This window comes from Magnolia sinica, chromosome 19 (genome assembly GCF_029962835.1).
Source record: "Magnolia sinica isolate HGM2019 chromosome 19, MsV1, whole genome shotgun sequence".
NCBI lineage: Eukaryota > Viridiplantae > Streptophyta > Magnoliopsida > Magnoliales > Magnoliaceae > Magnolia > Magnolia sinica.
The window spans coordinates 21,036,861-21,059,613 of record NC_080591.1 but is presented as its reverse complement, the minus strand read 5'-3'; the positions used below and the strand labels follow the sequence as shown (position 1 = coordinate 21,059,613).

General features: G+C 38.4%; 1 non-coding gene across 1 annotated transcript; it reads right to left on the bottom strand.

Annotated features, from left to right (window-relative positions):
• Positions 1–21,073: 21,073 nt before the first annotated feature.
• TRNAL-UAG (transfer RNA leucine (anticodon UAG)) lies at positions 21,074–21,153 on the bottom strand. The gene has a single exon. It is a non-coding gene; the product is annotated as a tRNA-Leu (tRNA).
• Between the last annotated feature and the right edge of the window lie 1,600 nt (positions 21,154–22,753).

Below are 22,753 nucleotides of genomic sequence, written 5' to 3'. Positions count from 1 at the left end.
GCATTCAATGGTAAGATCTAGGATTTTTCTAGGGTTTTTAGAAAGTTTTCAAGTTTCATAGTTCTTATTTTTCTTTATAAGTTTATTTATTTATTTTTCTTGCTTTCTTTTTGCTTTTTATTTTTGTAATTTAGTTATGTTTTTCTAGTTCCCTCTAGCGCAAACTAGAAGGGAAGCACATTGGTTTAATGATTTTATAAATTATGATGATTGATTGTTTTTAATGGTGAGATGAATGGTGTATGCATGTTATCAATTATTTAGGTTTAGGTTTTTGATTCTCATATGAGATCCATATGTTTCCATCATATAAAATCCATATTGATGGATAAGCTTAACCTGGATTGGTTAGATTTCCAAGATGGGAGATGTTCTCAACCTGCTACATATTTCTTTGATTCATTATCTTATGGATATGAATGCTTAAAAACACTGGTGCTTGAGAATATATATCAATGATGCTAATCCATGATTCTTTAATCTTTTATATCATTTATTAAAAATATTTAAACTGTTTTATTTTCCGATTAAGTTACCCATAGTGCTCAGATCATAATTGTGTTATCAAAGTCATCATGACTTATGAAACATTAACCTATGCGTGGAACTTTGAAGCTTGGGTGTTGTTTTCAAATTAATTGAATTTCATACATTTAAAACCTTCTAAATCAAATCATCCGTTTAGTTTTCATTACTTAGTTTTGCATTTAATTTTTTCCATTCTCATAAATTATCTCTCTGTGGGATTGACCCTGTATTCATATGATATTATTTACGAACCTTTGCACTTGGAGGCAAGCAATCACTCCCCTTATTCTTTTTGCTTCTTGTCCTTAGCTGAGTTGTTTTTTACCTTGAGTAGGTCTTCTTGAGCTGAAGAGCTCGTCTTCGTTTGAATATTTGTTAGCTCGGTTAAGTTGATCAGTGAGAGTAATCGGGGGGTTCTTACCACTCGAGAAGAGGAACTTTCCCTACTTAAAGCCAGCTATCATGGTGGCAAGATCTATCTAGTTGGAGTAACCGTCAACTTAAACTTCTTCGGCATTGAAGCAGATGATGTAATATCTTAGAAACTTGTCCCCGCTCTGAGTAATCATGAGAAGGTGAGTTGACGACTTTCTCCTGTCTTTTCCGTCGATGAACTGCGTGATGAAGGCCTTGCTGAGTTGAGTGAATGAGCTAATGAACTTCGGCTTCAGGTGTCTGTACTATTTCCGCGCAGCCCCAGACATTGTCAGGGAGAATGCTCTGCACATCATGGGTCCAAAAGCACCATGAAGTTCCATCCAAGCTCTGAAAGACTCTAGGTGTTCGGTCAGGTCTCTTAACCCTGAGTAGGTTGTGATCTAGCCATCCAAAACTTAAACGGTAGATGGGATCTCATGATGTCGTCTGTGAACGAAGGCTCGGCTTCCTCGGGCATGACATCAACGGAGGCTAGGGATTTCTCCTGGCATGCTTGTTGGATGTCTTCGATCCGATCTCGAATTTTCTTCAGCTCTGCTTCCCAAAACTTTGCCTTTTGCGATAACCTCAGGAGCCTTCCCATGCATTCTCTTCTCTAGAGTATGGTGCATCTTAGACTTGACGAGCTCGGTTGTTCCCATTGTTTGCATGGGGACCCCCCGCATCACGCTAATCGATCCTTTACCGCATATGAATCGTGAGGTATTTGTAGAGGTCAAGATTGCGCAGTTGTTGCTCTCACTTCGACACCTTGGTTGGGGAATGAATGTCGTCTCTCCAATATTCGTATTATCCGATCTACATTATCGACTATAGTGTCGATTTGGTTTTCTAAAGAGACGAGCCGACCCGCCCTATTCCGGGATCTTTATGGAATTGTCGCGGGAGGAGGTCGGGCTGATGATCTGATTGTGGTGCTTGAGGGCTCTTAGGCTGTTCTTCTGGTATTGGGATTCGCTTAGTAATGGTAGCCAAGGCCCTTCTTTTTCCCTTTAGCCATTGTAGGATAAAGGGAAAAGCGGATAAGTAGCTTTGATGTAAAGGAAACTTTCGGATGGCTTACGTTCCCACAGATGGTTCCAAATTGTTGTTACTCAAATTCGATCGATCTTGCTTCACCTCCTGTAAGCTGCTGAATACTTATAAATTAATGGAGAACAAGGTGATACTGGGGGCGCCAGTTGTGGTCGGGGACCCTCCGATGCCTAAGTTAGGTGTATGGACCCACTGTAGGTATAGTGGGACTGGAATAGTTGCGCGTACCTTTTTCTTGAAGGGGATGCTGTATTTATAAGTGCTTTTAGGAAATTCCCGTATCCAAGTATGTTTGTAAGATACATTAGAGGAGCTTGTATTGGAATCGGAATTCGTTATCGTATTTTTCTTCGATTATGCCTCGATTGGTGTGATCTTCGGCTGAGACTTCACTGGGGGGAGGAGGGATCTTACCCATACACGGTGCCAGATTCTCTCTGGATATTTCCATTCTAAGCCCAAGGTCGGCATCATACCTTGAGGTTAGATCGGAGGTCGAGGTCGAAATCAAGGTCGTAATCGTCATCAAAAGTTGAGGTTAGCATCTGACCTTGAGGTTGCCATATAAGGTCGAGGTCGGCAGGTCTACTGATGAAATTGTTGCTTGTAGCTGAGATCTATATGTTTGTTGACAAGTCTTATTTTCAAACCAGTTTAAGTGTTTCGGCCTGGTCATTGAGTCTCCCTGCTCGGCTCATCTTCCCTAACCCTTAGGTATTTCAGAGAGTCCGTTTGGATGCTTTTGTCGCTACGTGCGTCATACATTAGGTTAGCTCAATTTTACCTATAACAATAGCATTCACTGAAGTCCTCTTATTGCCTCCAATATTAGATTTATGCAATGGGCTGCGCATGGGGTCCATTATAAGTGGTAATTTTTCATTGACTCTTTTCTCACCTTCATAAATGTGCACTCATTGTCCATGATGAAGCGCATGATGTTCTTCCTCCCAATGTCTTTCATGACATCATATACTAGCATATAGATACGGTTTGAGTCTTTAATACGATTATTGTCATTTACTAACTTTAAGAATACCATATCTCATTATAATACATAAAATTTATCACCAACACCTTGTTGGTCCAGTCCACCCATATCACATCAAAGTGACATTGTATGTCTCCCACCATGGCCTCAATTCAACAAAATAACGTTACATGTCAGTGACCTCATCATCTAAATATTTTTTTTTCATTATTTTATGTGGTGTGGGTGGCACCACATCCTCCCACTTGTCAATCAAATTGGAATTTATGATTTTTTTAGTATTTTTAGTTAAAAAATATTTTTTATTAACAAAATATCTCCAAACCAGTAATAATGTATAGATTAAGTTATAATATGTTTGATTTTATGTTAGAAACTCAAATCGTAATCGATTTGAGAAAATGTCGAGAAAATCAATTTCTACCAAATTAATAAATCTTTTCCCAAATCTCCAAATTAGAGTGAATTTAACGATGATTTCATCAAACGCCCTAAACACTATGAAATGGTGGCCAATAGATTACTGATTGAAGTCGAATTTCTATAAAAATTACTTTTAATCCAGAAACTATTTTTTCAAAAATCTCCAAATTACAAAGAAAATGTAGATTAGATTATATATGTGTTTGATTTCATATTTGGACACTAAAATTGCAATTAATTTGGAAAAAGTTGGGGAGGTTTTGATTTTCCTTAAATAAGCAAATCTCCCCCAAATATGAAAATCCTAGTTTCAAATTAAGGATTTTTCATACAAAACATGAAGAATAATATATTTCTAATGATGTTTTACTAATTTAACAAAATATATAGCAAAAAAAGAAAAAAAACAGAAAGAAAGAAAGAAAGAAAGAAAGAAAAATAGTGAAAAATACTCACCGATTTAAAAATAGTCCCAAACGAGCTTTGATCTTGACTTTGACTCGAATGATATATTTTTCTTGGAAGGAATTTAAAAGGAGGGGTCAAAATTCACAAAGAATTGATTTAGGGGTGCATAGTATTCAAGCAAAATTAATTTTTGAAGTAGCTTAATGAAAAATTAATTATTTTATTAGGGCCTTGAATATAAATAAAAACTTAATGAAGTGTTAATATATGATTTTTTTTTTCAAACCATTGGATGTAAGTTAGCGTCCAACACCTTTCGAAGTAGCAATTATCTCGTGAAGGACATCTGATCATTCAATCTATGGGCCCTGCAATCAATGCGAGCATATGAGTATAGGACCTCAGATCCACTACATTTGTGGGCCCTGCCATCTAGATGTGCTAGTAAATTTATTTTTATTTTTTTGGCAAATTGTGGATTAATCAAATCTAAAAAATCATCCTTATCAAGGAATCTTAACCATCCAACTGATGGCTGCCAAATGGATGGTCCAAAATTCTAGAGGCAAAATCAGATGGTTATGATCGTCCTATTCATGTTATTTTTTTGTTTATGTTCCATCCATCAGTGATTCAGTGATCTGGATGGATCAGAATGCTGAACAACTACGCTATATATACCTACATACGGTTGGAGTTTTTAAAGCCGTGGTAAACCATCAATCCATTCTGGCCCTCAAAAAGCAAGACAAGGGCCACATCATGATGATTAAGCGGTTCCAAAATAAGGCCGATCCATTGTATGGGTCACACACCAACATCCATTGATTTGACTTACCAATTAAATGAATGGTCCTGATTTTTCATACAAAGTGCAATATGTTTGTTAAAGGTGGACCACCGATCAAATAATCATAATATCGACAAGTTCGTTGTCATCCACTTGATGAACGACCTTGATCTCGCACATCCTTCACCAACAAAAGGAAGCAATTAGGTGTTTGACATGGGACCTGCATGATAAATGGTCCTAATCGTACAAATGAGACATAATATAGTCCAATTTCTTTCACATGGTGAGGAGGACATCGTCAATGCGAGTGCACAGATAGCAAGTCGTCATAATATTTTGCAATCGCTCCTGCATATGGCTTACCATTCGGCCGTGAAATTAATAATTTTTTCTTAGTTCCACATGTAGCATTAAAATACAAAAATTAACTTTCAACTTTAAGAACTAACCATTGCAACAACTCACATGGCATCATCTTTACCCTCATCGAGTACACGACCTCTCACCCAAACATACCAACAAAGTTGTAAAATCGAATAATATGTTGATGACATTTAGCAATAATTCTGTATATAAGGATTTCGAGGAACATCTAAGTATGAAACATGTTTGCCTCATTACCAAAGTTGCATTTTTTTTTTTTTGACAGTTGGGGAATAACTTCTTATATACAGTGTGCATCATTTTTTAGGCCATTGTCATCAAATAGTCTACGGGTGTAGTGATACTTAGAATTCATGAAGAATGCTGAAACCCAACATGGTTTATATATTCACATATCAATACAACAAAAGAACCATACATGCTAATCAAAGAATTAGTAAAGTATTGAAGCATAAGAAAAATTAAATATAGCTCATGTAATTACTTATTAGCCCAATGAAGTTGGTGTGCAAGAGTCATATCTTGGTGGTAATCAATTATTGCATGCACTTGTTTATATACATTGGGGGCTTCAGATTTGATGTTCTTTCATTAACCGCATGGACTCATAGAGGAACCTATGGACGAATATATCTCATTATTCACTGTCCTTAGAACTATATGTGGGCTTTAAAATATATACCACACTGTACACAATCTTAGAAGTAGCTATTTAAAATAAGTTCCTTAATCCTCCAAATTACTCTCTTACCACCCTTAGTGTCACGCTCCAAACTCGAAAACCGAGCTTACAAAATTTTCGATTGTCGAATCCGGCGCCGACACCGTAGTACCCCATTCTTTACTCACAGCGCTCATTCGCTAGGTTCCGATCTTGGGATGCTACGAGGAGGATTTTCAACGTCAGTTTGATTCATAATAAGCACAACTAAAGGCATAACCTACAAACAACAACAAAAAACTCCATCACATTTTCACTATGATCAAAAACTTTATAAGTACAATGAGCATAAAGGGAAATACAATGATAATTGACAAAAGCTCCAAGATGATCTGCTATGCGCTCCTGCCTTAGCGCTGCTACGGTCCAACGTCACCTGCACGCAATGGTCGTGCATAAGCTTATAGAAAGCTTAGAGGGTGGTGAGAGTGTGTGCGCAAGGTAGTAATACAGTTATGCAGTATCAGAGTAATGCAGAACATGCTGATGAATCCATGAATACTATAAGCCGTACCAAGGTTATGCGATGCAAGACATGAGTGATGTCGGCCATACCAAGGCCATGCGATGCGAGATGCAACTCAAGTATACAATTCCTCATCTGAGTCCATATGTCAATACAGTTTAAATCTGGAATATCACCGGGGTCTAGTACACTTCAAACCGAATTGCCTCCCCATCACGCGTAATAAGGTGAGTGGAAGAGACTTCACTATCCGCCTGCCAATATCGGGCTCGGCTCGTCAATAGCGGACCCATTCCTCGAGCTGGTCAAACTCAGCCTAGCTTTGTCCCTCCTCTCGGGCGGGTAAGGCCGCACCCCCTTCCAATCGACCACAATATAGTGGAAAGCGCAGCCTCACGGTATTCGGCACTTGGCGCTCATGCACCCACTCGGTCTAGACGTTGGAGCAACCTCCTGGTACCATAAGGGTTTAGGGACTTTCACCCAGGGATATCTATAGCACCCCATCTAGAACATAATTTTTGGTATCCAATTCTGCCAATCATGATATGCCTGTGGCGACTACGTACCTGATGTCGCTAGGGTGTATAGTAACCATGTCACGCAATACAAGATGCATGAATCACGTAATCCAATCACACAGCAAACATGTGCGTACCGCGCGCTCGTGCGGGCAACTTCCCTTACCAGGGAGTCCATAATAATCTGCTTAATAGCATGTGTGATGATCAATCACTCATTTCATCACAAGCATGCAGATGATGCGTATGAACATGTATCATGATGCTATGTTGTTATATACTCATAATCGGAATCGATAATCACATACGGCGAATGTGGCTCACTTATTTGGGTTAACCCACGTAGAGAATGGGCCTAACAAGGCCTAAAGGAAGGTCACAATGAGGACATCTAACCATCATTGTCCATCAATGTGGATGTCAAACCAGCATTGCTCCCAAGGGGTGACCTACATACGGCTAAACATATAGTGGGCCCATGGCCTTACACATGGGCCGAATCAAATGGGCTGATCAATGGGCCGACAATGAGCCGAATCAATGAGCTGAATCAAATGGGCCGATCAATGGGCCAATTCGAATGGGCCGAATCAAATGGGCCGACTCAAATGGTCCTTATGTATTTCAAATCGGGCCCACCCTTATGTATTTGGAGATCCAACCTATTCATAAGTTACATAGAGATAGATGAAGTGAAAACCAAATATCAGCTTGGGTGGGAACCACTGTGGCTCCTAAGAAGTTTTAAATGGTGGATGTCATTGTACCCCATTACTATTGCAAATGGTGGGGTCCACTTGAACTTTGGATCTCACTCATTTACCCCATGCCATCAAATGATCTCACAAATGGTTGGACGGTTTGAATACAACACATGTATCATAGTGGGTCCCATAGATTGTCAGTGTGGATGGAACAGGTGGGACCCATGGAACTTGCTCCCTGTACAACAGCTGGTGGTGTGGCCCACTTACTACCGTGAATAGCAGCCGGTCCTCAAACCTGCTGACGTCTAGTAGGTAGCTATAGAGCTGCCGTACATGCAGCTTGGCTGCTTTAAAGAAAGCAGAGGTGGGTCCCACGTAGGGCCCACCCTTATATATTTGTATATAATATAATATATATGTATATATAACATAGTACAGGCAGCTTTTGCTGCTATTTAAAAGAAGCAGAGGTGGGTTCCAGATAAGGCCCACCACAACAGCATATATATAATATAGTATAATATAATATATAATATATATAATATGATATAATATATTATATATATATATATATATCTAATGTCCAGGCCTTAGACGGCCTGGACAGTGACATTCATCATGGTGTTGCACCACACGTGGGGTGGGTCCCACCGTCCTTGGACGATGGACATCACATATGTGATGGTGTGGCCCACCAAAATGGATGGACGGCGTGGATGGGTCCCATGGACCCCACCGTCAGTCAACACTCCACGTCAGTACACAAACTCCATGTTAGCCACCTCCACAGGGATCGATACCAAGACCTTAAGTGTTGAAATGGGGTATCTTTCACTCAGCCTGTCACTTGAGCTATGGATTTGTGTGTGTCATGGAGGGCCCCATATGGACGTGGGTCCCACCGCCCTGGGGTGGTGGACGGTCTGGATAAACCACATACACCATGTGTGGCCCATCAAAAAGGGTGGACGGCATGGATGGGTCCCATGGACCCCACCGTCAGCACACACCTAACGCCAGCACACACCCACCTTCAATACACCTCCACTATTAGCACACCCATTGTCAGTCCATACTTCACTGCTAGCAACCCCACTGTCAGTCCATACTTCACTGTTAGCACCCCCCACTGTCGGTTACGTCCAGCACCCTTGGACGGATGGTATGGATGTACACCTCATCAAGTGGGGTCCCACATGGCCCACCTATTTTGAAACAACCTGATATTTGTGTTTTCTCATCATCTAGGCCCACTGGATGGCTTGGATAAAATAGATGGACGGTTCCGATTAAAAGGGTATGATCAAGGTGGGCCGCACCGTTTTGGATGGCATGGGTAAAATATACACATCATAGTGGGCCATGATCATGGAGAGAGAGAGAGAGAGAGAGAGAGAGAGAGAGAGAGAAAAATCAGAGATAACGGAGGGGCCTCGCCACTATGGGCCCCTCATGGATACAAGCATACATCAAAGTGGGTCCCATTACATGTGGCCCTTTAATCACAAAAAATGCGTCCAAGATCACCCACCTTCACTTCTTCTTGCTCCTTAACTTCAATCCTAACGGAGGAGATAAAGTTTGGATGGTTGAGATGGGAGATGAGAGGGTAGGAAGTTAGCCATACACAAAGCTCTCTTGGAGGAGAAAGAGCTTGGATGTGTGGTATTTTTTTACTTAGGAAAGAGAGTTTTAGAAATGAAAATGAGAGAGAGAGGGTTTTAAAGAGAGAAAGTGAGAGATGGGTGATGGATGTGGTGGGTGATGGATGTGTAAGAAGCTTTTTAACTTTGGGGTTGCTTGAGAATGGGTAAAAGGTGATGTGTACTTGACATATACTTGACACGATGAGATTGATTGGTTGATTGATTGATGTGACATATTGTAGAGGTTCTCTCGGAATTCGCACGCTCGACGTTTTCCTCGCACCGAACACTGGCCCATATCTCCTGGCCAGAGTATCGGATCGGCGCGCGAGACGCAACATCGGCTACGGTACAAGTCTTGAGTTGAGTCAACTCGGGTTGATGACGTGTGACTCAGGGTCACGCGAAAATACCGGTTAAGGGTCGAAAGTTGTCGAAATTCGACCAGGAAGACCGTGGAAGTCTACGGAACGGTACGGTCTAGGATACGGGTCTTACACTTAGAACTAAAGAGCTCTCTTAACCCCTACCTATGTTTTAACAAATTGTCTAGTGCAATGTAATTTGTGATGAATCACATCTCCCTGACCGCATCATATCCCCACCATACCTTTCATGCATTTTGGTTAGTAACTAGGTGTGGTTGTTGATGAAATTTTTAATCAACCGGGCATCAATAATCATAATACTCATTGAATGCGTCCTATTGCCTTTAACATTAGATTTATGCAATGATTGCTTACGGGGTCCATTATAAGTGGTAATTTTTCATTGACTTTTTTTTTTCTTTTCTATCTTCATAAATGCGCACTCATTGTCCGTAATGAATAGCATGATGTTCTTCCTCCTAATGTCTTTCATGATATCATACACTAGCATATAGATATAATTTGAGTCTTTAATATGATTATTGTCATCTATGGACTTCAAGAATACCGTCCCTTCCTACAATATATTAAATTTATCACCGACATCTTCATTGGTGTAATCTATGTTGGGATATGGAGTTTGAAAAACTATTTAAATAAAATAAATTTAAATTGAGAAAAAGAGAAAACTTATCAGTTTATAGAAGTCGAGGCATGACATGAGTCACTCAGCTTGAAATCGAATTTGCTTTCCTTAGACAGCGTCCCAAGTGCAATAGGTTTCCAGAGCAATCGACCTCCAGGATACAACGGCTATGACCCGGTCCCAGCGGTGCACTCACTATACATGGGCTCGAATCACTTTGTAGTCTTAACCCGAACTAGAAAACACTTAAACCGTACTTTTAATTTAAAACAAATTTTTTCTTACTTTTTTAAAACAGATGAGAGAAAATCTATTTATAAACTTTGTGAAAACTCATTTTCACAAAGGGTTATGACTATTGGGTTTAAACACAAGTGGTGCGACCCTTAGGCTTCAGAAATCGAATCACACAGCAAACATGTGCGTACCGCGCGCTCGTGCGAGCAACTTCCCTTACCAGGGAGTCCATAATAATCTGCTTAATAGCATGTGTGATGATCAATCACTCATTTCATCACAAGCATGCAGATGATGCGTATGAACGTGTATCATGATGCTATGTTGTTATATACTCATAATCGGAATCGATAATCACATACGGCGAATGTGGCTCACTTATTTGGGTTAACCCACGTAGAGAATGGGCCTAACAAGGCCTAAAGGAAGGTCACAATGAGGACATCTAACCATCATTGTCTATCAATGTGGATGTCAAACCAGCATTGCTCCCAAGGGGTGACCTACATACGGCTAAACATATAGTGGGCCCATGGCCTTACACATGGGCCGAATCAAATGGGCTGATCAATGGGCCGACAATGAGCCGAATCAATGAGCTGAATCAAATGGGCCGATCAATGGGCCAATTCGAATGGGCCGAATCAAATGGGCCGACTCAAATGGTCCTTATGTATTTCAAATCGGGCCCACCCTTATGTATTTTGAGATCCAACCTATTCATAAGTTACATAGAGATAGATGAAGTGAAAACCAAATATCAGCTTGGGTGGGAACCACTGTGGCTCCTAAGAAGTTTTAAATGGTGGATGTCATTGTACCCCATTACTATTGCAAATGGTGGGGTCCACTTGAACTTTGGATCTCGCTCATTTACCCCATGCCATCAAATGATCTCACAAATGGTTGGACGGTTTGAATACAACACATGTATCATAGTGGGTCCCATAGATTGTCAGTGTGGATGGAACAGGTTGGACCCATGGAACTTGCTCCCTGTACAACAGCTGGTGGTGGGGCCCACTTACTACCGTGAATAGCAGCCGGTCCTTAAACCTGCTGACGTCCAGTAGGCAACTATAAAGCTGCCGTACATGCAGCTTGGCTGCTTTTAAGAAAGCAGAGGTGGGTCCCTCGTAGGGCCCACCCTTATATATTTGTATATAATATAATATATATGTATATATAACATAGTACAGGCAGCTTTTGCTGCTATTTAAAAGAAGCAGAGGTGGGTTCCACATAAGGCCCACCACAACAGCATATATATAATATCTTATAAAATAAATTATCTGAAATAATATATATATATATATATATATATATATATATATATATATATATATATATATATATATATATATATATATACTAATGTGCTGGACAGTGACATTCATCATGGTGTTGCCCCACACATGGGGTGGGTCCCACCGTCCTTGGACGATGGACATCACATACGTGATGGTGTGGCCCACCAAAATGGATGGACGGCGTGGATGGGTCCCATGGACCCCACCGTCAGTCAACACTCCACGTCAGTACACAAACTCCATGTTAGCCACCTCCACAGGGATCGATACCAAGACCTCAAGTGTTGAAATGGGGTATCTTTCACTTAGCCTGTCACTTGAGCTATGGATTTGTGTGTGTCAGGGAGGGCCCCATATGGACGTGGGTCCCACCGCCCTGGGGTGGTGGACGGTCTGGATAAACCACATACACCATGTGTGGCCCATCAAAAAGGGTGGACGACATGGATGGGTCCCATGGACCCCACCGTCAGCACACACCTAACGCCAGCACACACCCACCTTCAATACACCTCCACTATTAGCACACCCATTGTCAGTCCATACTTCACTGCTAGCAACCCCACTGTCAGTCCATACTTCACTGTTAGCACCCCCCACTGTTGGTTACGTCCAGCACCCTTGGACGGATGGTATGGATGTACACCTCATCAAGTGGGGTCCCACATGGCCCATCTATTTTGAAACAACCTGATATTTGTGTTTGCTCATCATCTAGGCCCACTGGATGGCTTGGATAAAATAGATGGACGGTTCCGATTAAAAGGGTATGATCAAGGTGGGCCGCATCGTTTTGGATGGCATGGGTAAAATATACACATCATAGTGGGCCATGATCATGGAGAGAGAGAGAGAGAGAGAGAGAGAGAGAGAGAGAGAGAGAGAGGTAAAGAAAAATCAGAGATAACGGAGGGGCCTCGCCACTATGGGCCCCTCATGGATACAAGCATACATCAAAGTGGGTCCCACTACATGTGGCCCTTTAATCACAAAAAATGCGTCCAAGATCACCCACCTTCACTTCTTCTTGCTCCTTAGACTTCCTTTGCTCCTTAACTTCAATCCTAACGGAGGAGATAAAGTTTGGATGGTTGAGATGGGAGATGAGAGGGTAGGAAGTTGGCCATACACAAAGCTCTCTTAGAGGAGAAAGAGCTTGAATGTGTGGTATTTTTTTACTTGGGAAAGAGAGTTTTAGAAATGAAAATGAGAGAGAGAGGGTTTTAAAGAGAGAAAGTGAGAGATGGGTGATGGATGTGGTGGGTGATGGATGTGTAAGAAGCTTTTTAACTTTGGGGTTGCTTGGGAATGGGTAAAAGGTGATGTGTACTTGACATATACTTGACACGATGAGATTGATTGGTTGATTGATTGATGTGACATATTGTAGAGGTTCTCTCGGAATTCGCACGCTCGGCGTTTTCCTCGCACCGAACGCTGGCCCACATCTCCTGGCCAGAGTATTGGATCGGCGCGCGAGACGCGACATCGGCTAGGGTACAAGTCTTGAGTTGAGTCAACTCGGGTTGACGACGTGTGACTCAGGGTTGCGCGAAAATACTAGTTAAGGGTCGAAAGTTGTCGAAATTCGACCGGAAAGACCGTGAAAGTCTACGGAACGGTACGGTCTAGGATACGGGTCTTACACTTAGAACTAAAGAGCTCTCTTAACCCCTACCTATGTTTTAACGAATTGTCTAGTGCAATGTAATTTGTGATGAATCACATCTCCCTGACCGCATCATATCCCCACCATACCTTTCATGCATTTTGGTTAGTAACTAGGTGTGGTTGTTGATGAAAATTTTAATCAACCGGGCATCAATAATCATAATACTCATTGAATGCGTCCTATTGCCTTTAACATTAGATTTATGCAATGATTGCTTACGGGGTCCATTATAAGTGGTAATTTTTCATTGACTTTTTTTTTCTTTTCTATCTTCACAAATGCGCACTCATTGTCCGTAATGAATATCATGATGTTCTTCCTCCTAATGTCTTTCATGATATCATACACTAGCATATAGATATAATTTGAGTCTTTAATATGATTATTGTCATCTATGGACTTCAAGAATACTGTCCCTTCCTACAATATATTAAATTTATCACCGACATCTTCATTGGTGTAATCTATGTTGGGATATGGAGTTTGAAAAACTATTTAAATAAAATAAATTTAAATTGAGAAAAAGAGAAAACTTATCAGTTTATAGAAGTCGAGGCGTGACATGAGTCACTCGGCTTGAAATCGAATTTGCTTTCCTTGGACAGCGTCCCAAGTGCAATAGGTTTCCAGAGCAATCGACCTCTAGGATACAACGGTTATGACCCGGTCCCAGCGGTGCACTTACTATACATGGGCTCGAACCACTTTGTAGTCTTAACCCGAACTAGAAAACACTTAAACCGTACTTTTAATATAAAACAAACTTTTTCTTACTTTTTTTAAAACAGATGAGAGAAAGTCTATTTATAGACTTTGTGAAGACACCCTTTCACAAAGGGTTGTGACTATTGGGTTTAAACCCAAGTGGTGCGACCCTTAGGCTTCAAAAGACACAACTTTTCAAAATAAAAATTGAAAAGATAAAACCTTTCAGTAAAAAGACACATCCGTAGGGCACATGTGCACCTATGACCACAACCATGGTCCGTCCCAATGGATATTTTGAAACATTAAATTATTTTAAAATAATTTAAAATACAATAATCTCCCACATGTTTTAAAATTTTTAACATTTCGGGTTAAGATGGAAGAGTTGTGTGCAATGGTGCCGGTGCCACCATAGACTTGAACTGACATTAGAGTAAACATGACAGGTCTACAGGAATCAGGTGACACTATAGTCTTGAACCTAATTCCTTTTGATGTATATCGCAAGTACATACCACTCACACAACTTTTCCGCTACAAGTGATTATATGGTTCGGTGCGTTTCGGTCATACACCATTACCTGAATTTCACAAGTGCTATAGAGAATTTGCCTAGATTCCTATAGGAAGCGGCCTCTACCTCCACACCCATATAGGTAAATTCCATCAAGTGTATGCAGCAATTGGGTACACTACCAAATATATGGCTATGGATTCATTAAGAGTTCAAAAACTCATCCTTCTTCATTACTACTCGCACTGTATACCATAAAAGGGGCTCATTTACATCAGTGCAATCATCTACCTAGTGTCGTGTTGTTACCCATTGAACCTATCTAATAGGATCTCTACTCGTATAGGTTATATTGCCAACACTGGTAGCTCATATATTAGGCTCAACCCAATTTCCTTCGATGTATCATTGACTAATCTTTTAGATAGTCACTTGGTTAGAGGATTTATGACCCGTAGGCTTTCTACCTCCACCCGCCTTTGCTCCATCAGGCTTTCTCCTCATACGAGTTTGGCTATGTCTTAGTCCCATTATGGCTAATCGTCCTTTCAGATCAGCTAGGGATCATCGTATTGACAAGCTATTGTCTCACCAACTAACTAAAACGAGCCTCTGTTTAGGCGGATTCTTCCTTTTGCTCCTCAGTCAAGTCTTTAATAGTCAGTTGCAACCTTTTTAATTATTCATGTCTCAAGCTAAAGCATACCAAACTCATTTCTAACATCACAAAGTCAATAATTACGACCCCATCAAGCAACAGATACTAAGCATCACTTTTATTATAATAGTTGTCGTATCACCGGCTCTGAATACAACCAACTTTCTCAGCCCTGTATGTACTATTACCATTCAACCAACTTCACTAGCCTAACTTATTGTATCTGCAATATAAAGAGGCTGGAGTAATCTGTCATGCATATACGTATGACAATTAAAATAGAGTATAACCTTCATGTAATCATATTGCAACATTATCATGTTATTACATGTTCCCTAACACATAAAAGGTTGGACAATTTATCAATTAGTGATTAAAAGTTAATATAATCAATGAATATTTGACAACTGAATATGAAAGAGAAATGCCCAAGTTCATTATTAAGTATCTTGATCGAAGGATTGAACAATGGGCTCTATAGGTGCATAAGTTTAGCCATTAGATATATTTATTTATGGTAAAACAACACAGTTCATCAAATGAACTTATAGTATCATATAAATACCAATCTCAAATGTCCAAATCTAGCATCCAATGAGAATAAAATATAGCCTCAAAATTTCATTGATCCAATAATCATCTTTTGAATTCAAACTGCTAACAATATTCTTTCTAACCATTCATTTGATGGCTACCAATTTGATCATTAAAACATGTAATATGTTTTAATTCTAGACACACTGTTTCAAAGATCTATATGTCAATATAAAACATGTGCATATTGATCCATAACATTCAACATATAGTTTTCTTAGTGCAAATATTCAATTTTGTATATGTCAACCTATTTGTCAAATACTTATTGACTAAGCTTGGATTTCATGCGTTAAGTGGTTTATGCATCTGAGTGTACCCCCAAAATTTATGGCTCATCTGATAAACCCATTAACCAAGAGTTAAGAGAAATCTTTGGTAGGAACTATCATATGAATTGACTGGATCTAAAAGGTGTTCTAGTTTGGCACATGATCAGATGGAAATAACATTTCCTCCGCCTTTCTAAGCATGTAATATTGTATAGAAAGTATTGTGAACGATGCCAAAAGTGAATGTAACTTGTCTCGTAAATTAGGCATGCGTACTCATTACTCTATCAACAACTTTACGTATAAGAGCAATAATATGAACCGTTTATAGAAAAACAGCGATAAGTGTGTTAAACAGTTAAGTGATATGTGCTGATGGTTTGTCTGTTATTAGACCTAATATTCTATATTACTTTTTACATAATAAAATGTAAGTCAGAATTAACATTAAATTAATGCACATTTACTACTAGTTCATTTGAGAAACTTAAGTCACCATTTGCTTCATTGTAAGTGAAACTCTAGAAAGACAAGTATTCATATAATATGAGTTTCAAGTACTTAATATTTATAAAAGTAATACACATATAAGATGTAGACCTTTCATCTATTGGGCTTGCAAAAGCTAATATTTAAAAATGCACCAGCTTAATCATCCCACATGGGCCAATATAATATTTGTATGGAATATTATAGTGCATATAAGTACATAACCCCCATAATTTCAAATCTTTATAAATGGGATGTTTTTCACATATGTGCAATTTCTAAGTGTCTATGTATCAAGTGTCATACATTGTCTAATGTATCATATTATAATAGGAAGACTATATTTTTTACATATGACATATGGATACAAGATTCAAACATATCAATCATTAATCCATATAGAATGGATTAAATGCCATAAGATACATGCAATGATACAAAATGAATAATGTGCATTGTTTATAGATACATAGTGATAAGTGAGCCCATGGTTTAATAGACTTGGTCATTGATTTGATTAAGTTCAATATAACATACTCATTTATTCATTGTGTGTACTCATTATTATAAAAGTTATTCATATCAATGGTCGGTTCACGTTATAACTTAATTTTTAGGTCATTATAAATATAAAAAATAACCTACCAATGAACTATTTATATTACAAATATGTGTGCAGTGACGCCTTAGTGTGAAACCGTGCATTCTACTGCATTTCTAAAGATCAATATATATCAATATCGATATTCATTCTATGCACATCAATCACACAAAAATTAACTCCTTAACATGCACTTGATCAAAATGATATGTTATATCTGTTCAAGCACCAACAATATAGTAGGCCATATTTTTTCACGATGCAGACCATGCACCCTTGTGCTACCCATCATCAGTCGCCATCAAATATCTTCCCAAAATATCCTATCATAAAGTAGACAGCAAACCATCCACTTGCAATCTATAAGTTAGACATGTAAGATTGTCCATTGGGAGAATAATTTTGGTGACACATTATACATGGTCTGGTATATTAATTGAATAGTCTTGATCATCAAAATTGGGCCCAGATTAGATTATCCAAAGACATATATCATATAAAATTATAGATTGCATGTGTATGAACCACCGTGCTCTGTTAAAGTATTAAAGGTTTAACAGAGCACTTCATTTTCGCTGAATAAACCCATGGGCAATTAAGATAGATGATTCTAATTGTCCACTTCATTTTTGCTGAACAAGTGATTAGAGTATCAGTTCATTATTACTTTTTTTTTACATCCTTTTGGATTTGAGCCATTTTCACCTATTTATTTATTTATTTAATGAGATTGTCCAAGAAATCTCTTTATTGGGACATTCAAGTCTTTCCATATTTGGCGATTTTATTCCCATGTGAGGTCCATCAGATCAGTGGACTAGATCAAGGGTCATCGGAATGCTGTTTGCTCTCATGTAACATGTCAAGTCCATATAAAACTGTTATAACCACCATATGCTCCTTGTTAGAACCTTTAAGGGCTGCACCAACTTGAAAATGATGGGAAAACATAATTAACAACTACATTTCCCAATATCAAGAATTCTATTTCTGGCACGTACATGATTGACTTAGATCCTTCATCCGGTTGACTGTACAATGAATATTACCCATCCACATGTAAGCAACTAGCAGACTTATGAGATAGTGATCACACCATCGACCTATCAGGCCCATTTTAGAAGATACTTTGGAAGATTGTATTTTTAAGTTTCTTTCACATTTTTCTTTACAAAGTTTTATTTTTAACCATGCATGGTGGTCTACAAAGAAGAATTCCTGATATGATTGGAATCCCAACACAAAATCTCATTTTGAAATGCATTTTGGGTTGATCTTTATTGTACAGGGATGTTGAGATCAGTGTATATCCTACTCAGTCGGTGCATATGTTTACTTTTGTTCATGTGGTCCAAGGAACTTACATAATAAGTATCTACAAGATCTTGACCATTAGGTGAGATATGACAACTCTAGATTATATGAGTCATGGCCCACAAATCAGATTGGTGTGGTTTCATTTTGGGCTATTCCAACCAAATAGATGCAACCGTAATTCTTCAATAGTTTTTCAAACAAATTCAATTTCAAGATTGTTGGGATATGGAGTTTGAAAAACTATTTAAATAAAATAAATTTAAATTGAGAAAAAAGAAAACTTATCGGTTTATAGAAGTCGAGGCGTGACATGAGTCACTCGTCTTGAAATCGAATTTGCTCCCCTTGGACAGCGTCCCAAGTGTAACAGGTTTCTAAAGCAATCAACCTTCAGGATACAACGACTATGACCCGGTCCCAGCGGTGCACTCACTGTACACGGGCTCGAACCACTTTGTAGTCTTAACCGAAACTAGAAAACACTTAAACCGTGCTTTTAATATAAAATATTTACTTTTTTTAAAACAGATGAGAGAAAGTCTATTTATAAACTTTGTGAAGACACCCTTTCATAAAGGGTTGTGACTATTGGGTTTAAACCCAAGTGGTGCGACCCTTAGGCTTCAAAAGACATAACTTTTCAAAACAAAAATTGAAAGGATATAATCTTTCAGTAAAAAGACACATCCGTAGGGCATATGCGCACTTATGGCCATAGCCATGGTCCGTCGCAACGGATATTTTAAAACACTAAATTATTTTAAAATAATTTAAAATACAATAATCCACCCGTCACACATCAAAGTGACGTTGTACGTCTTCCATGATGGCTTCAATTCATCGATACAACGTTGTATGTCAGTGACCTAATTATCTAAATGTTTTTCCACTATCTTACGTGGCGTGGGTGGCACCACATCCTCACCCCTTGTCAATCAAATTGGAATTTATGAATTTTTTTTAAAAATTAATTTTTAATTATTTTTACTTAAAATTTATTTTTTTCAAAAAAATTTCCAAACCATCAATAACGTACAAAATAAGTTATAAAATGTTTGATTTCATGTTAGAAGCTCATATTATAATTGATTTAAGAAAATGTTGCGAAATTTAAATAAAATTCTAATTTCCACCAAATTGGTTAATCTTTCCCCAAATCTCCAAATTAGAGTATGTAATGAGGATTTCATCAAACACCCTAAATACTCTGAATGGGGGCTAAGTGACCATGGATTGAAGTGGAATTTTTATAAAAAATACTTTTAAATTAAGAAATTATTAAATTTTTTTTTTTTTCAAATGACCAAGAGTATGTAGATCAAGTTGTATGCATGTTTGATTTCACGTTTGTTCACTAAAATTACAATTAATTTGGAAAAAGCTGGTGAAGTTTTGATTTTTCCCAAATCAACGAATTTCCTCTAAATCTAAAAATTGTAGTTTCAAATTTATGATTTTTCATCCAAAACATGACAAATAATATATTTCTAATTATTTTCCAATGATTTACTATATATATAATGAAAGATATTCACCAGTTTGAAAATAGTCTCGGACGAGCTTTGATCTTGATTTTGACTTGAATGATATGTTTTTCTTCAAAGGGATTTAAAAGGAGAGATTAAAATTCGAAAAGGATTGCTTTGGGAGTGCAGATGATTAAGATTTTTGGGAGTTTTAGTCTAGTTTATAATCCTTATTATTAGTTTCTAACGCCTACACACAATTGATAATATCAATACCATCAAATATTACGAAGAGATAGGTAATCATGTCGTGCACATTCCGTAGTGCTATCAAAATAAATTTAATTAATGATGTAGCATAATAAAAAGTTTATTTAATTAGGAGCCTAGATATAAATACAAACTCAACGAGGTGTTAATATATAAAAATCATTGGGTGTAAGTTAGCCTCCAGCCCCATCTTTTGAAATATATAGCTATTATCTCATAAATGACATCAGATTGGGCCCTACAATCAAGGTGGACTTGTGAGTATAGGACATCAGATCCACTACATTCAGGGGCTTGCCATCAAGATGGGTGGTGGAATTTTTTGGCAATGTGGATTAAGCACATTTAAAAAATTATCCTTATCAAGAAATCTCAACCATCCAATTGATGGCTACCAAATGGATGGTCAAAATTGGTTGGTTTCAAATTCTAGAGGCAAAATGAGATGGTTACAACCATCCTATCCGTGTTATTTTTGGTTTGTGCTCCATCCATCATTCATTCAGTGATATGGACGGATCAAAATACGGTACAACTATGTTCTACATACCAACATGGCTTGGAGAGTCGCTACCATTTTTTAAACTGCAGTTCTATGGATCCAGTCACGAGAAAGGGCCACACCATGACAAATATATAAGGTTGTTCCATACATATATGGGCTACACACCATCAGCTATTAATTTGATGTGGCCAATTAAATGACTGGTCCTGACTACCACCTGATGAACGGCTTTGATCTTGCACATCCTTCACCAAAACAATTTAAGCAACTTTAAGCCCTGATGTTTGAACGAGCATGATTTTCATCCATTAAAATTAATTTATTATTATTATTTTTTAAATGAGCATGATTTTCAGCCATTAAAATTAAAATAAATAAATAACATTGACAGCTGTGGGATTTGAACCCACGCCCTTTCGGACCAGAGCCTAAATCTGGCGCCTTAGACCACTCGGCCAAACTGTCTTAATGATAATATATTTGTACTATAATTATTATAATTATTTCAAAGCAGTGGTGTTTCCCTCTTCATCCGGCCCACTTTGATGTATATATTATATATTCATGCCGTCCATATGTTTTTACATATCATTTTATGTCATTTTCCCAAAAATGAAGCATATCCAAATCTAAATTCAACCACACCATATGAAATAGTGGTTATTAAACGCCCACCATTAATAACTTCCTCAGCCTACTGTAATGTTTATTTGCCATCCAACGTATTGATGAGGTCACACAAAGACGAAGGGAAAACACAAATATCAACTTGATACAAAACTTTTATAGCCCTAACAAGTTTTTAATAGTGGAATTCAATCCCAACCGTGTGGTCCATCTGAGATTTGGATCTGCTTCATTTTGAGATCATGCCCTACAATGTCATGGAGAAAATGGACGGCGTGGATATACAACATATACATCAAGGTGGGTCCCACGATCTGGGAAACATCCACTAACGTGTTACCAGGGCATAACACGAAATCCGCTCCCAGAAAATTCACGGTGGGCCGCACTTCATGGGAAACATCCACTAACGTGTTACCAGGGCATAACACGAAATCCGCTCCCAGAAAATTCACGGTGGGCCGCACTTCATCCGCCGACCAGATGTCATCACACGTGGCCAAATGTAGAGGTGCGTGTGGAAGCAGTCCTCTTTTAAACTTGTTTTTCTTTCATTTCACCAGTGTAGTCCCCATTCTCACATCTTTCCTTTCAGCATGGACCATACATATTATTGGCCATTAATTGAATGGTTAAGATCATCTTATAAAATTAGCTCTCTATACATAGATGATGGAATTTAGGGAACTTGGGATGGACGATATATATATATATATATCGGTGATTGGACTATTTCATTGTAATATAGGCCATCCATATTGGAAACCATGTAACCGATGGTTAGGAATGTTCGGTCCAAATGACCATGGATAGGGGTGTCTTGGCCGGGGTGGGGACCACGTGATGGACGGTTTAGATTGATGAAGGAACCTTTTCATCTTAATCAATATAAACCATCTATTTCTGATTGGGTCCAGATTGATGACTGGACCTTTTCATCATAATCAATCTAAACCATCTACTTCTGTTGCATTTGATTGGACGGTTAGGATAATCCCCTCAATTGATTCTTCTGAGAAATGGACAATAAAAGGTGAAGACCACCGAATGGACAGCATAAATTAATGGCTATTCCTTTTTCTTCCAACCAATCTTGACCATTGATTTTGCTCACTATTGATTAGATGGTTAGAATAACACGTTCAAAGCAATTCTTAAGCGCAATGGGTAATCTAAGGTGGATCACTTAATGGGTGGCAGAAATTAAGTATCGGCTATTCTTATTATATATCTAGACCATTCGTTATGTTTTCCATCAACTATAATTGGTCGGCCAAAGAGATTCCCACCGAATATGGGAATGTAAGAAGGTTGGGCCATTGAATTGATGGTCTAGATTAATGCTTAGTCCTCTTTATTTTTCCTTAAAATCGATGAGAACCGTCCATTTTGCTTGCCATTGATGGGATAACTATGACCATTTATCAAGGCAATTCTT